The sequence below is a fragment of the Haliotis rufescens genome, unplaced genomic scaffold (genome assembly GCF_023055435.1).
Source record: "Haliotis rufescens isolate VD_foot unplaced genomic scaffold, xgHalRufe1.0.p SCAF_119, whole genome shotgun sequence".
Taxonomy (NCBI): Eukaryota; Metazoa; Mollusca; class Gastropoda; order Lepetellida; family Haliotidae; genus Haliotis; species Haliotis rufescens.
Window position 1 is genome coordinate 396,206 of NW_025963801.1, and position 14,534 is coordinate 410,739.

The following is a 14,534-nucleotide window of genomic DNA, read 5'->3' on the forward strand; positions in this document are numbered from 1 at the left end:
CATGCTCGTGTGTGTATTTGTGACAATGCCGATTTTATAGTGCTAGCCCACTGAGATACTATGCCACAATTGAACGTGGATACCCCACCCAGACAGTATAGTGACTCCAACCGGATGTCCTTGCCTCCCCTTGTACCAAGCCTCAGGCAGGGTAACAAAAAGTACCACATTTTAACGACTTTTGGTATGAAGGGGTCGGTCTCCGGGTAGACGCTCTATTCGCTAGACTACGGGGTGGTGAGGTGAAATTTGGTTTAACGTCGCGTCCAAGATTATTGCACTTATATTAGCGACGTGCATGCACGTGTGTGTCTGTGGCTGCTTGTACTAGTCCGGACTGATGCCGATTTATAGTGCTAACTCACTGAGATATCATGCCGCAGTTTAACATGAATACCCCACTCAGACACAGTATACTGACTCCGAGCCGACCAGTCCTTGTTTTAGCCCCTTAATGTCGAGCGCCAGACAGGGTAACAACAAGTACCATCTTTTAACGTCTTTTGGTATGACGCGGCCGGGGATCGAACCCCGGACCTTCCGCTCTCCGGGCGGACGCTCTACCACAAGACCACGGAGGCGGCACTACGGGGTGGTCACTCCACATGTGTAATTAACAAAGTATACAGGGATATGGAGTGGTTTCACGGCAAACACGTTGCGATGAAGGCTCCGAAAATGGACACAGCGTCATACTACTAGGAGGTAAATTATGGAAAGAGAAACTTAATTTGATACGGACCTATCAAGTAATCGAGCTGGGCGACGAAAATTGTGACTTCACACATTGTATGCTCACGACAAACCGATCCAAATTACTGCAAGTTCTCCCGACACAGCAAGTGATAATTGACTGCCAACGTGGGGTACTACAATGTCAACATCGTCACCAATCCCATGGTAGAGAAGTTGCACTGGAACACCCCGACACCCGGACTAACATTGATCATAACAACACACATACTTTATATATATATATATATATATATATAATGATTTAAACAAGTGCCCTCGTGTCAGGATGATAGACGACGTGCTTCCGTATCAGTATGATTGCAGATAAGAATGATTGGAGATCATTTTTACGAGATCCCCAATCATACTGATCTGCAATCATACTGACACGAGGGCACTTGATCACGCGTTCAAGCATACAGACGAAGGAGCACATGTTCAAACCTACAGACACGGGGGCACATCGTCTAGCATATTTACACGAGGGTTCCTGGTCAATCATACTGATACCAGATCATAGTCAGTCATACAGACAGACAGGAGGACACTGCCATGTATACAGACTGAGGAGCACATGTTCAAGCAACAGACACGGGGGCACATCGTTCATCATACAGACACGGGGGCACATCGTTCATCATACAGACACGGGTGCACATCGTTCATCATACAGACACGGGGGCACATCGTTCATCATACAGACACGGGGGCACATCGTTCATCATACAGACACGGGGGCACATCGTTCATCATACAGACACGGGGTACATCGTTCATCATACAGACACGGGGGCACATCGTTCATCATACAGACACGGGGGCACATCGTTCATCATACAGACACGGGGGCACATCGTCCATCATACAGACACGGGGGCACATCGTTCATCATACAGACACGGGGGCACATCGTTCATCATACAGACACGGGTGTGGTGGTCAGTCATACCACCATGGAGGTGCAATCCTACTTAAAGAGCGAGTCTTGCTCTTGAGGAAACAAAAAATACAGATATTCTCTCACGTACAGAGCTAAAGGCTGAAATATACCAAAAAAAACACCAAGAATAATGTCAAGCTAGTGGCTTAGCGGGCCCATTCACTAACATAACGGGAACGAAAAAATAAAATACCACCAGCTTAACGGCGTAGTTCAGTATGACCATGTATATATCAATGCATTCTTCAGACAAACAGCACAGTCCATAAAATCTTCATACATAAAAGGTTGTTAATTCTTACGGCCTTGAACATGTCACGAAGTAACACTTTCACCACAAAGATGAAAATGCCAAAGGTTGTCACATTTCCTTATTCCACGTGCTTGTTAGGTGAGAGTCGGGTCAGTGGACATAGTTGGGATAGCTAAGAGAGAGCGGTAACATATAGTTACAGTATTGCCATCAGGCAACACGGGAACGTACGCCGAGGAGCTACATGGAGCCAACAATCAAAGACATACCTTCAGAATAGAGCAACATTTCTCAAGCTGTTGTAAATTCAACAAGGAAGCAAACAATGGCTTAAAGCCTTAGTTTCAAAAGGTCAATGTGATGTTTTGGAGAGTTAATTTACACCTGGTGGAATTTCCAGGTGCAGACAGTACTAAGCCCCCAGGGGAGTGCATAAGATGGAAGGTGACCTTGACGTCGGGGGTGACCTTACCAACGCAACGGTCGGATTTCCACAAGCTCCGGTCATCGCGTGTCCTACCATTTGACAGATGTGATACTGCATGTGTGATATTCAGGTCTACTGTATCTTTCTTCAAGACGAAGACAAAATTCCTCCCATATACATGTCCAATATTACAAATGGCATCAGAACAATAACAACTCATATTAAGGACGCAATGCTCCAATCACTGTAAAAAATACAAAAAAATCTATCCTTGGGTGCGCGAGGGATTTAAGATCAAAAGTAGCGTCGAACTTAAACTACGGATCGGAAAACGTCATAAAAAATGTATTGACAAACAGACTCGTATGCATGTACGTATACAAATTTGACCAGGAAACTTGTATATCGGGCACCTTACTGGTTTCCGGGGCCACCCTAACGTATAGACGCAGCCTACAATGTGCGAAAAGATTCATCTCCATATCCGGTGATAGCATGTGTCACCGTTAATGGTGCATGCGATAATGTGCCCAGACAACGAGATGTCTTAGCCATGACGAATCTCACACTGAACAGAATGATCGTTTACTTTCGCGTGATATCCAGTACTTAAAACGTTCTTATACGTTTGAGGAATGTACAGGCAGGTTCAATGACACGGACGCCATCAGTCGTTGGTATCTGGTGACAACAACTGACAAGTGGAGTAAATCGCTGGCTTCATCGCCTCATTGTACACGGGCAGTAAATCTGGAAATAGACAGACTATGTACACAATTTAGATACGGAACTAAGCGTAAACGGCTTTATTTGTTAAGTATGTTTGATAGCGTCTCGACACTGGCGTTCTTCTCCTTATCGTTTTCAGCACCGCGTTTCAAGGTCAGCGGTTCAATGTTAATGGTACAATTCATGCACCGTAGTAAGCATTATGTATATATGGGAGGTCTAGGCAGAGCTCGAAATAGCTGCCTGCCCGCAAGCCAAATGCCATTGACTTTGAAATTGGGCTAGTAACATTTCCGTAAAGCTTGCCCGACTGTCCAGTAGATAGATAGGATAGATTAGACAGACAGACAGAACAGACAGATATATCGATAGACAGACAGACAGACAGACAGATAGATAGATAGAAGATATATATCAGACAGATAGAAATTCATACACTGGCTCTAGATACGCTTTAGGTTTTAGGATGTGCTAATACACTAGTATGGAAAAATAACCGTTCTCGTGCATCGTGAATGATGAATATTTCATTTGGTTTTCGGAAAGGGTACGAAATACTCAGTTATGAAATCAATCTTGTTTATTAAGCCAGTAAATCTGTGTCCGTACATGAGAATGCCGCTTCTCTTCGCCCTTGACATGAAATATGTCTGCTATAGATCACATGAAGCAAAGCCCCTCGGTTCTAAAATCCTCGTGTGCTGTGATGGATATGGTGACAGTATTGTTAGTGTTATCCCCAGGACTACGATATGATTGTACGTCTAGGTCCCCCCTTACACTCAGACAAGCTGGAAGTATATCCGGGTATGTACACACGAGGCGACTTGTATTGTCCTGACTGACCATACAAACATTGGAGATGCTACGAGGAGAATGAAAACTGGTCACGTCCCGTTGCTCCAGCAGTCGTGGACAATGGGAGGAGTGGAGGTGGACAGGGTAGCAGTAGACTGACCTCATCCACCCTGCTGGGCACACAACGCCCGCATACCTGGCCACAACCCGCCGTGGCTCCCTGTCACCTGCTACAATAGTGTTTAATAGATGTCACAGAGTGTAGGGTTTCTCAACAACAGGGAATGCATAGGTGGTGAGATCACCAACATCTGGATTGAGGTGTACGCAATGGTGTATTAACGGAGTGTTAGAAACTAACACTTCATGAACCGAAACACCTTTTATACCACATGTTCTGTTCTCGAATTCAATAATGCAATTAGCACCCTGTGGTGCATATAATCCATAATCGCAAAATGTAAACAAAGAAGGTGAATCACATCTCATACAAGGGTCCATCTTTAAACAAATGCCCACGACTACGATTCGAGACGAGAGTTGGCGACACAGTTTCCGAGATATACAACCATAAATAATACCGACATTCATATTAATCATCACAGTATATAAAAACCTATGGTACAAAGCAAATATGCGTTCTATATATTTGAAAGTGATTCGTGAAGCAAAGCCGTCACACCAGAGGATTTCAAGGATCTCAAGACCATCAAGTTTATTGAATGTGAAGTAGCTAGGGACAGTGTATACATATTTTCAATGAAGGGCATTAGGCTCTCTACGGTAAGTGGTGTTAAATCCATAAACACGACTCTTGTATGTTTAAGTTACTAGATATGTATATATTATGTAGTAAGGTATCCGTGAATACGCGTTACATAAAATACACACCATAAACTTCCAGTCGTACTTGTTCCAATAAAAGTAAAATAATTCTATATATTTACGAGACAGACACGAGTTATTATTGTTATCATATACGTGGTATCAGTCAAGCGCACCTGTTAATTAATAAGAACACCACTTGAGAGATGTGAGCACTGATTGCACTGACGCACGTCGTAGTATTAACCCCTTTGATGAAACCTACGAGCACGGGCATGGTGCTAAATGGCGACGAATCACGATCAGGCCAAAATTTGGACTCGAAGCTGCACTCGGCAGATCGTGACGACTAAGGGACATAATTGACAGCTGCATCACCTCGACTTAGACTGCTGGAGATGATTTCGTGCACATAACGCAATAAACCTAATGGATATTCATGGCCCACTTCGAACACTAGTGTAGTTGTGAGTGAGTATGGTTTTACGCAGCTTTTAGCAATATTCGAGCAATATCACGGCGGGGGACACCAGAAAAGGGCTTCACACATTGTACCAATGTCGGGAATCGAACCCTAGTTAGTTCAGAAGGTTGCATTGATCGCATTGACGAGACACGATATACGTACATATACATACCAAGTACGTTCCACACAAGTAAACTCATTCCCTGTAACTGGATTATTGCTCAAAGCTGCGTTTAACCCAACTCACTCACTGACTATTAGGGGCGGTCGGGTAGCCAAGTGGTTAAAGCGTTCGCTCGTCACGTCGAAGACCCGGGTTCGATTCCCGACATGGGTACAATGTGTGAAGCCCATTTCTGGTGTCCCCCTCCGTGATATTGCTGGAATATTGCTAAAAGCGGCGTAAAACCATACTCACTCACTGACTATTACTGTCTAACCAGCGCTTACATAGTTGGATGTTACGTGTGTAAGGCCATGTCACCAATCATTCGATGATGTAAGTTAACCTGATAACATGGTTTGAATCATGGTAACTCATAATTTGACATAGTATTACTGCTATTGACCTGATGACACGTGTTCACCTCCTACCTGCATACACTCTGATTGATGAGGGTTGGAGCACAACACGTGTCGAAGTGTGATTGACAGGTAAGTTGCATGGGGACGGGGACAAGAATGATGGTCGGGCGCGGACAGTCAATTATTCTCCATATTGCAAACGCCTTACATTGTCAGGTCATCTGTTAGTAGACATACGACATGCATCCTGTTAGGTAACATACCTAGGTTCCTGCTGTCATCACTGGACGAACAATGTTGCTACTTAATTGCCACATGACGCGATTGTACATAACCTTGTACATAACCTTGCACAATTAATTGTATTCATTAGCCTAGGTCAGAGCGCACTGGAGAAGGATGTCATGACAAGTGAATTGTACAGTACTAATTTATGTTACACCCATGATATATCATGCAGATTAAATTAACATATAGTTGTAAATCTGCCCTCTTGGATCAACGTAATTTTTTCAAGTGAGTAGTGAGAGAGAATTGTTTTGGCTTTGAATAATTCCAGTTATATCAGGACGTTTCAGCTTTATGTGGGATGCAAGCCCGAAGTGATGCAGGTTTTAGAATAGTTTTGGCTTTGAACAGTATTTCAGTTATATCGATCGGGGCGTTTCTGCTTTATGTGGGATGCAAGCCCGAAGTGATGCAGGCCTCAGACTTTTACCACTTTTGAAAAACCCACGGGGATGGTGCTGACAACTACAAACATAATCAATTCGGAAGGGACTTGAACCTGTAATCACAGGCTGCTGGCCTACTCAAGGGACACAACTCTGCAGAGTGAAATACGTCGCCTTAAACGACAAGGCGACCTGTGCTCCTCAAAGATTACCAAGTTTATTTAACAGGTTATTTTGTTATTTATGAAAGAATTGCAAACTGGGAAGACGCAAATATTTTGACATGATTGAATAACCCTGTACACACCATACTTCAGGAAAGCGTGCTGTGCGGGAGAGTGAGAAGACAAACTAATTTATGTTACGACTGGACAAACAATTGTATTATTTTAAGTAAACGAGATCTAACTGTGCTGTGGCTCGTGGGTCGTGGTCCTGTGTACCTGCTGTGGTCGTGTTGACTCGCCAGCTTAACCCCACATACGGCACGGCTCTAGCGTTTATCTACAAATTGACACGGGCCTGTTGTCCCCTAATTCTTACAGGTTAAATTTTGTGGATGTCCTCCATAATACAGCCTTAGCCTGGTACACGGAGGATGAGGAGACGACCGCGAATGGTGGCTGGTGTTTACTTCGACGGGGGCGTGAAATAACAGGCCGAAGTTAATAAGTATTGCCACCACCACCGCACTGCCACAATTATACTATCGCATAACAGTGATGTCAACTGAACGTGGCGTCTTATAGTGAAAAGATACTTTAATGAGTGCTTAAGTGTAATGCCAATGAAGTAATGTTAACGCACTCATTTTCTGTTTCGTCACATTTTACACTTTACCTTACGTGATTTAAGACAGTTCTTTAATGCCTACCACTTAAACCCGTTGAGACAACGTCAACTGATACAGCAAGACATGCGACCAGATTCTAACACAAAAGGAAACAGATTCGAATCTGCTCTGTTTAAGGCATAACTTATGACGTAAGTATGGCCTGTAAATATTTGAGTGAGTGAGTGAGTTGGGTTTAACGCCGCTTTTAACAGTATTCCAGTTATATCACGGCTTGTCAGCTTAATGTGGGAGGAAAGCCCGAAGTGATGCAGGTCTCAGACGTTTACCACTTCGGTGAAACCCACGAGCACGGGTATGGTGTTGACAAACCTAGAAACATAATCGGGGCGAACCGGGATTCGAACCCACAATCATAGGTTTCTGGCGTGCCCAAGGGACGCAATTCTGCACAGCGAATCGCGGCGCCTTAGACGACTGGGCCACCCGTGCCCCCTGTAAATATTTGAACTATCCAAGACATACCCCGCTAACCGATGCTCTCAGCTCGGTGAACTTTATTAAAATAAGTCCGAAATCCGTGACAAAACAAACCTCTTTTTACTACGACTACGTGGAATTTAACACTGGGGTGTGGCTTGTCAATAATGTTAATTCTCACGACAGTTAAATCCTGGCTTAGGCATAGAATCTGTCGACCATTAATAATTACTCAGTCCTTTGCTATAATACACGATTCAGTGGAGATTCTCACCTGGCGGGCTAAGCTCTCAGCAAGGACTAGTTTAAGTTTGTCTGTGGTATCAGTCACATTCCAGCGTTAACCAACACCTGGAGACCGAGGAACTGAAGGTTTAAGTGTCCATTTCCATTGACATAGATATAAAACTGACCTTGCCGTGCCTCCCACGACATTAGCTGTAGGCTATGTCTATGAAGTCACACACAGATCGCTATCCATTTCGTGTTAAAGACATCATATTTAATGATATATATCTACCATATACAAAATATAATCAAAATGGATACCAAGAACAAAGCTTAAGAGTTGAGGCAATCTAAACTTGCACATCATTCTACACTTCTAGTTAGATTCATTTTGAATTTGTTCACTAGGGTCTGGGAGAGAAGACAAGCTTAAGGGGCATGTGTGCAAGGGAATAACAAATAGTTGTTGCCGACTTGGTATACATCGTCCACGTGGATCCCGTTTCTGTTGACAAGCAGGGATTGTATGGTATGCACGTTATTTTCATGTTTAAAAGTCTACGCCTGTATGTGGAATACTTATGATTGTTTGTTTGTTGTTTAACGCCGCACTCAGCAATATTCCAGCTATATGACGGCGGTCTGTAAAATAATCGAGTCTGGACCAGACAATCCAGTGATTGTGATCATGAGCATCGATCCACGGAATACTTATGAATCAGATAATACAACGGGATAAGGAGAAGCTGCATCCACGTCATCCACTTTTGCTGAATTATTTGAGGTTCTTTGTATCAAAGCATATGTTTTTTTTCTGCCGTGTAGCCAATACGTCTAAGTAACGATGAGTTGCATTATGAAATCGTACAGAGTTCGAGATAACCTTTGGAGTACTTTAGTTTTTACTCGAAGGTTTCTATTTTAATTGTTTTTTTTACATTTTTCATTGGGTGGCCAATATTTTTTCACTCATCTATTCATCACTCTATTGGTATTTTCCACAACATGAGTGAACATTTCAATATTTACCAAAAATGAAATGTTTTGGATATATATAACGGTTCTAAATATACAGGATTGAGTCGGAAAGTAAATTGGCTCGTAATTGTGTTTCGGAACTTAGCTCCTCTGTACGCATGCTGAAAAAGCCTTATTGGGTATATTCGCGATCGCTTGCTGATTTTATACATTTGAGTTTTTCATTCAATGCATGCGTTTCTGTACGCAAGTTAATTGAAAATAATTGGGTTTTTATTTTTTTTAAATATATATATATATTATTTGTTTTGTTTTTGTGTGTGTGTTTTTAGGGGGGGGGGGGGGGGGGGATTTTAAGCAAATACATTGTTTATCTGTGGCTCTGATCGTACTCGTCAAAGTCGTTGATACAGATCTGGTACACTCACTGATTTATATCTGTGCGTGTCTGTAGTCTGGGTACACTAGCTGGAAAGTATGTCAACCGTGTGGTAGTACTAGCTAGCGTGCATGTCTAGCCGTGTGGTAGTACTAGCTAGCGTGCATGTCTAGCCGTGTGGTAGTACTAGCTAGCGTGCATGTCTACCCGTGTGGGAGAACTAGCTAGCGTGCACGTCTACCCGTGTGGGAGTACCAGCTAACGTGCACGTCTACCCGTGTGGGAGAACCAGCTAGCGTGTACGTCTACCCGTGTGGGAGTACCAGCTAGCGTGCATGTCTACCCGTGTGCGAGAACCAGCTAGCGTGTACGTCTACCCGTGTGGGAGAACCAGCTAACGTGCACGTCTACCCGTGTGGGAGTACCAGCTAGCGTGTACGTCTACCCGTGTGGGAGTACCAGCTAGCGTGTACGTCTACCCGTGTGGGAGTACCAGCTAGCGTGCATGTCTACCCGTGTGGGAGTACCAGCTAGCGTGCACGTCTACACGTGTGGGACTACTAACTGGAAAGTATGTCTACCCGTGTGAGCATACTAGCTATCGTGTATGTTTGCCCGTGTGGAAGTATACAAGCTGTCGTGTATGTCTACCCGTTTAAGAATACCAGGTAGTGTACAGGTCCACCCGTTTGCGTATACTAAATTTCGTGCCTGAATACCTATCCGCGTATACCAGCTGTCGTGTATGTCTACCATTATGAGTAATACGTTAGTCACATTTTCACATTTAATCAAGCTATCAAGGTCGCACATTCAACCCATAATCTGATTAAAGAGATGAATTCTCAATTACATTATGTGTATGAATACATCAGGCGCTTTTGTGTCGGCCCCGAAATCGTGAGTATGTCACCTACATTGTATTTCTGCATCGCCGACCACGGTCAGTGGAATGTTTTGATACAGAAACTATGGCGATGACGAGATAGTTATGTCGTCTTCATCAGATATGGACGCACAAAAGAATTGCTTTGTGTACTCGAGTGTTGAAAGTATTCAAGTAATGCGGAGGATGAACATCTTGATTTGACTAAAAGCTGTTATTCAAATAACGTCATATATTTCAACAGATAGTGTATGTAACAACATGTATCATATACACTCTATTGTTGAAGTGGAGAAAAGTAACTGTATAGCTGGAGCAGAGGATGTTACAGACACGAAACCTGGAGCAGAGAATGTTACAGACACGAAAACTGGAGCAGAGAAAGTTACATACACAACAGCTGGAGCAGAGAATGTTACAGGCACTACAGCTGGAGCAGAGAATGTTACATACACTACAGCTGGAGCAGAGAATGTTCCATACACTACAGCTGGAGCAGAGAATGTTCCATACACTACAGCTGGAGCAGAGAATGTTACAGACACGAAAACTGGAGCAGAGAATGTTACATACACTACAGCTGGAGCAGAGAATGTTACAGACTCTATAGCTGGAGTACAGAATGTTTCACACACTGTATAGATGGCACAGAGGATGTTATAGACACTATAGACATTACAGCTGGAGCAGAGAATGTTACAGACACTACAGCTGGAGCAGAGAATGTTACAGACACAATAACTGAAGCAGAGAATGTTACAGACACAAAAACTGAAGCAGAGAATGTTACAGACAATAACTGAAGCAGAGAATGTTACAGACACAATAACTGAAGCAGAGAATGTTACAGACACGAAAGCAAGAGTGGAGAATGTTACAGACACTACAACTGGAGCAGAGAATGTTATAGACACGAAAGCTAGAGTAGAGAGTGAGTGAGTATGGTTTTACGCCGCTTTTAGCAATATTCCAGCAATATCAGGGCGGGGGACACCAGATATGGGCTTCACACATTGTACCCATGTCGGGAATCGAACCCGGGTCTTCGGCACGACGGGCGAAGGCTTTAACCACTTGGCTACCCGACCGTCCCCTAGAGTAGAGAATGTTATAGACACGAAAGCTAGAGTAAAGAATGTTACAGACACTACAATTGGAGCAGAGAATGTTACAGACGCTACAACTGGAGCAGAGAATGTTACAGGCACTACAGCTGGAGCAGAGAATGTTACAGACACTACAGCTGGAGCAGAGAATGTTACAGGCACTACAGCTGGAGCAGAGAATGTTACAGGCACTACAGCTGGAGCAGAGAATGTTACAGACACTACGTGCTGGAGCAAGGGTACACATAATGCTATTAATTTTATTAAACTATGCATGACGGAATCTAAAAATATACACCTACGTTAAGGGTGAATGGTTTCATGGATCGCAACATCAACGCTGAAAATCGCCCTGCAATGCTCACATGAAGGGACCGATGACAACTATGGACGTGTTTATCATCATCTGAGGTTTTATTGACACGTTATATTTTTATATCTTCGTCGGCCTTGCTATAGTATCCATCAATGCAAACGCTATTCATGTATGTGTTTACGGTTGGTAGTGGGCTGTTGCTGTGTCACTGCTTGAGTCTACTTGGATGTGCATGTATTACACTCGCGTACATAGAGGAGTATAAAGTTATTACAATATAAACGCGCGTTAAATATATGCAGCACATATTACCAGATTACAAACTAGTTATCAACATATCAGTAACACCTGTCGACTGGACAAACAAGCCTACAGCTGTAAGCTCACGCGCCATCAAACGTTCATTTTTTAAAGGATGAACACGTATATTACATTGCGTTATATTCTCCAAGTTCCAATGTCGACTTTAATCTTGCACGTGATACCCCAGGCAAGTGAGTCCTTAACACTCAACCAACGATGGATGGTCAGAATATTCATCAACACTTTGTCAAAGGGTTTGGATTTACAAGAAATTACCAAATGTTCTTCCTGCTATTAAGATGTGATACTCAAGGTGAACAGCTTGGTATGTTGAAAACAGATGTGTACGTCATCTGATAACAGAAATAACGCGAAATGTTTTACAAGAAATTTCCTTCCTAATTTTCTTCCTGCTATTAAGCCGTGATAATCAATGTGGGCAGCTTGATATGTTGCAAAAAGATGTGTACGCCATGTGATAACAGAAATAACGCGAAATGTTTTACAAGAAATTTCCTTCCTAATTTTCTTCCTGCTATTAAGCCGTGATAATCAATGTGGGCAGCTTGATATGTTCCATAAAGATGTGTATACGTCGTTCACAATAGTATGTCTGATAAGAAGAGAAATTATTTTTAATGTTCCAAATGCGAGACACGCTTTATCAACTGAAAATCCCTTGGAACCATGACCTTATACAAGGACCGAGCACAGAATTACAAGAACCACTGGACTTTCCTATCAGAACGTGATAGTAACGTATCAATGTTTCTCAATGGCAATAACAGCAATCACATGTGAATTTACTGCTACAGAACACTTTCTTGCCCTGATCCGAAACTAACAATACAGGAGTGAATAGTGTTACATCAAACTGAAGCCACTCACGTGTGTGGAGGTCTTTCTATCTGTGTGTAGCCGTGTACAATCCAGTGTCAGATACTGCCAGGATGGTAGATGGAGGAGAGGGTGATGCTTCAGTAGCTGATGTCCGTGTGTGTCTCGTATCCCCACTGGGCGACAGCCCCGCGACGCGCTTCATATATAATACATAAGTATATGGCAGATAAGCCCGCAAGCTCGCTAGCGTTGGACGAGTGTCGGGACGTGATTTATGCGTAAAGTGGGACACTGTCAGCGAGGGTCACGGTCAAATAACACTGGAGGATGAATATATAACATAAGATGGGCTGTTGTTGCTGCTGCTACTACTACGGTCAGTTGTAGCTGGTGACTGGACAGTTCTACGCATCGACTGACCACACGCGAAAGTACCTTTAACTTCAAAGTAAGGTCCGGCTCACCGACAGGTAGACAACCCGAGAGAGAGTGAACCCACTCCGCAGGACGTCCTATAACACAAGTTACAACTTTCCCCCGGGACCGAATGCGTTAAAGCCTAGATTCAACACAGACATAATTATAAACACTTTCCTACTGGACAGTTTGTCTCAGGAATCTGGGCGACCGTCAAAGTGAATTAATACCTCTGTCAACGGAGCTTGATAGTTGAGAATTGTTGATACCCAAGGCTGTTGAAAGGCGGCAGCAAAACCCTGCATACAATATGGTCAGCCAAGCAGTGAAACCAGAGTTCACTTAAAAGCTTTGACTTCTCAAAATTCATTTCCAAGTACGTTCTGAGTGAGTGGCTCAGTGGGATAATGAAAAGTCACTTAGGCATTTCAATAAAGGGTAGATATTAATGTTAATTGTAGCATATGCAGTAGTGTTAGCCCGGATTTCCTCGCATTCCACAGCGACGATTTCTAGGGCAAATTCTCCAGTGCGTATTGTAAACAATAAGAGACGGGTCACGTGTTGACCAAACCTGACATTTTATACCTTAGAGACAAACTACTTGTTGAGCGTTATACCGAATGTGATTAAAATAGCTGTGGAAGGGAGATAAAATTGTTATTTAGGAGACATTCGAGAACGCGTGTTACATTTCCGTACGCATCGTAAATCCTTATCAACTGTTACGTTTCGGGGACGTAACTTTTACTGTAGATGTCAGCGCGTTGCCTTGGAATGTATCACAACCTAAGCTACAGCACTCTACAAGTTTCAGCAGCAAGCAAGGAAGTATTTTAATCGCCCACCGATACCACAATTTAGGAAAGCGTCTGTTTTAGTTGTATCTATCCTCATAACAATATGCACGTGTACTCTACGACACTTTAAAGTTTCAACATAATCAGTAAATACTCTATCGTTTCACTTGATTGTCTGGTCCACTCGATCGAGTGGTTAAGACTCGATTTCTTTTACATGGCTGTCGTCGTGTGGCAGGAGTATACTAGCTGATGTGCGGCGTCAGGCAACAAACGAACTCTAAGTCTTACTTTTTATGCAAAATGTTTTTGGCGGGTATTACGCTTTTCCCGAAAACCTGGCGAGTGAGTGAGTGTGTGAGTATGGTTTTATGCCGCTTTTATCAATATTCATACAACATCATGGCGGGGGACACCAGAAATGGGCTTCACACATTGCACCCATGTCGGGAATCGAACCCGGGTCTTCGGCGTGACGAGCGAACGCTTTAACCACTAGGCTACCCGACCGTCCCCCGAACAACTGGCATCATTTTGGTGATCCATTCATATCATTGTCACGGCTACTTGATCTTTTACGCCAAATGAAGACTGTTTCGGCAGATAATCGAGAATGAATATTCTTCTAGGTTGACG

At 43.2% G+C, this 14,534-nt stretch overlaps 1 protein-coding gene across 2 annotated transcripts in view; it reads right to left on the reverse strand.

Annotated features, from left to right (window-relative positions):
* LOC124150676 (probable GPI-anchored adhesin-like protein PGA55) overlaps window positions 1-14,534 on the reverse strand; it is a 60,695-nt gene that overhangs the window by 21,047 nt on the left and 25,114 nt on the right. The window contains exon 1 of one of the 2 annotated variants that reach the window (XM_046522669.2): window positions 12,730-13,359. The exons of the other annotated variant lie outside the window; for it this stretch is intronic. The gene's annotated coding sequence lies outside the window, so the exon portion shown is untranslated. Of the gene's footprint in view, window positions 1-12,729; window positions 13,360-14,534 lie in introns of those variants that run through there. 2 annotated transcript variants of the gene reach the window in all.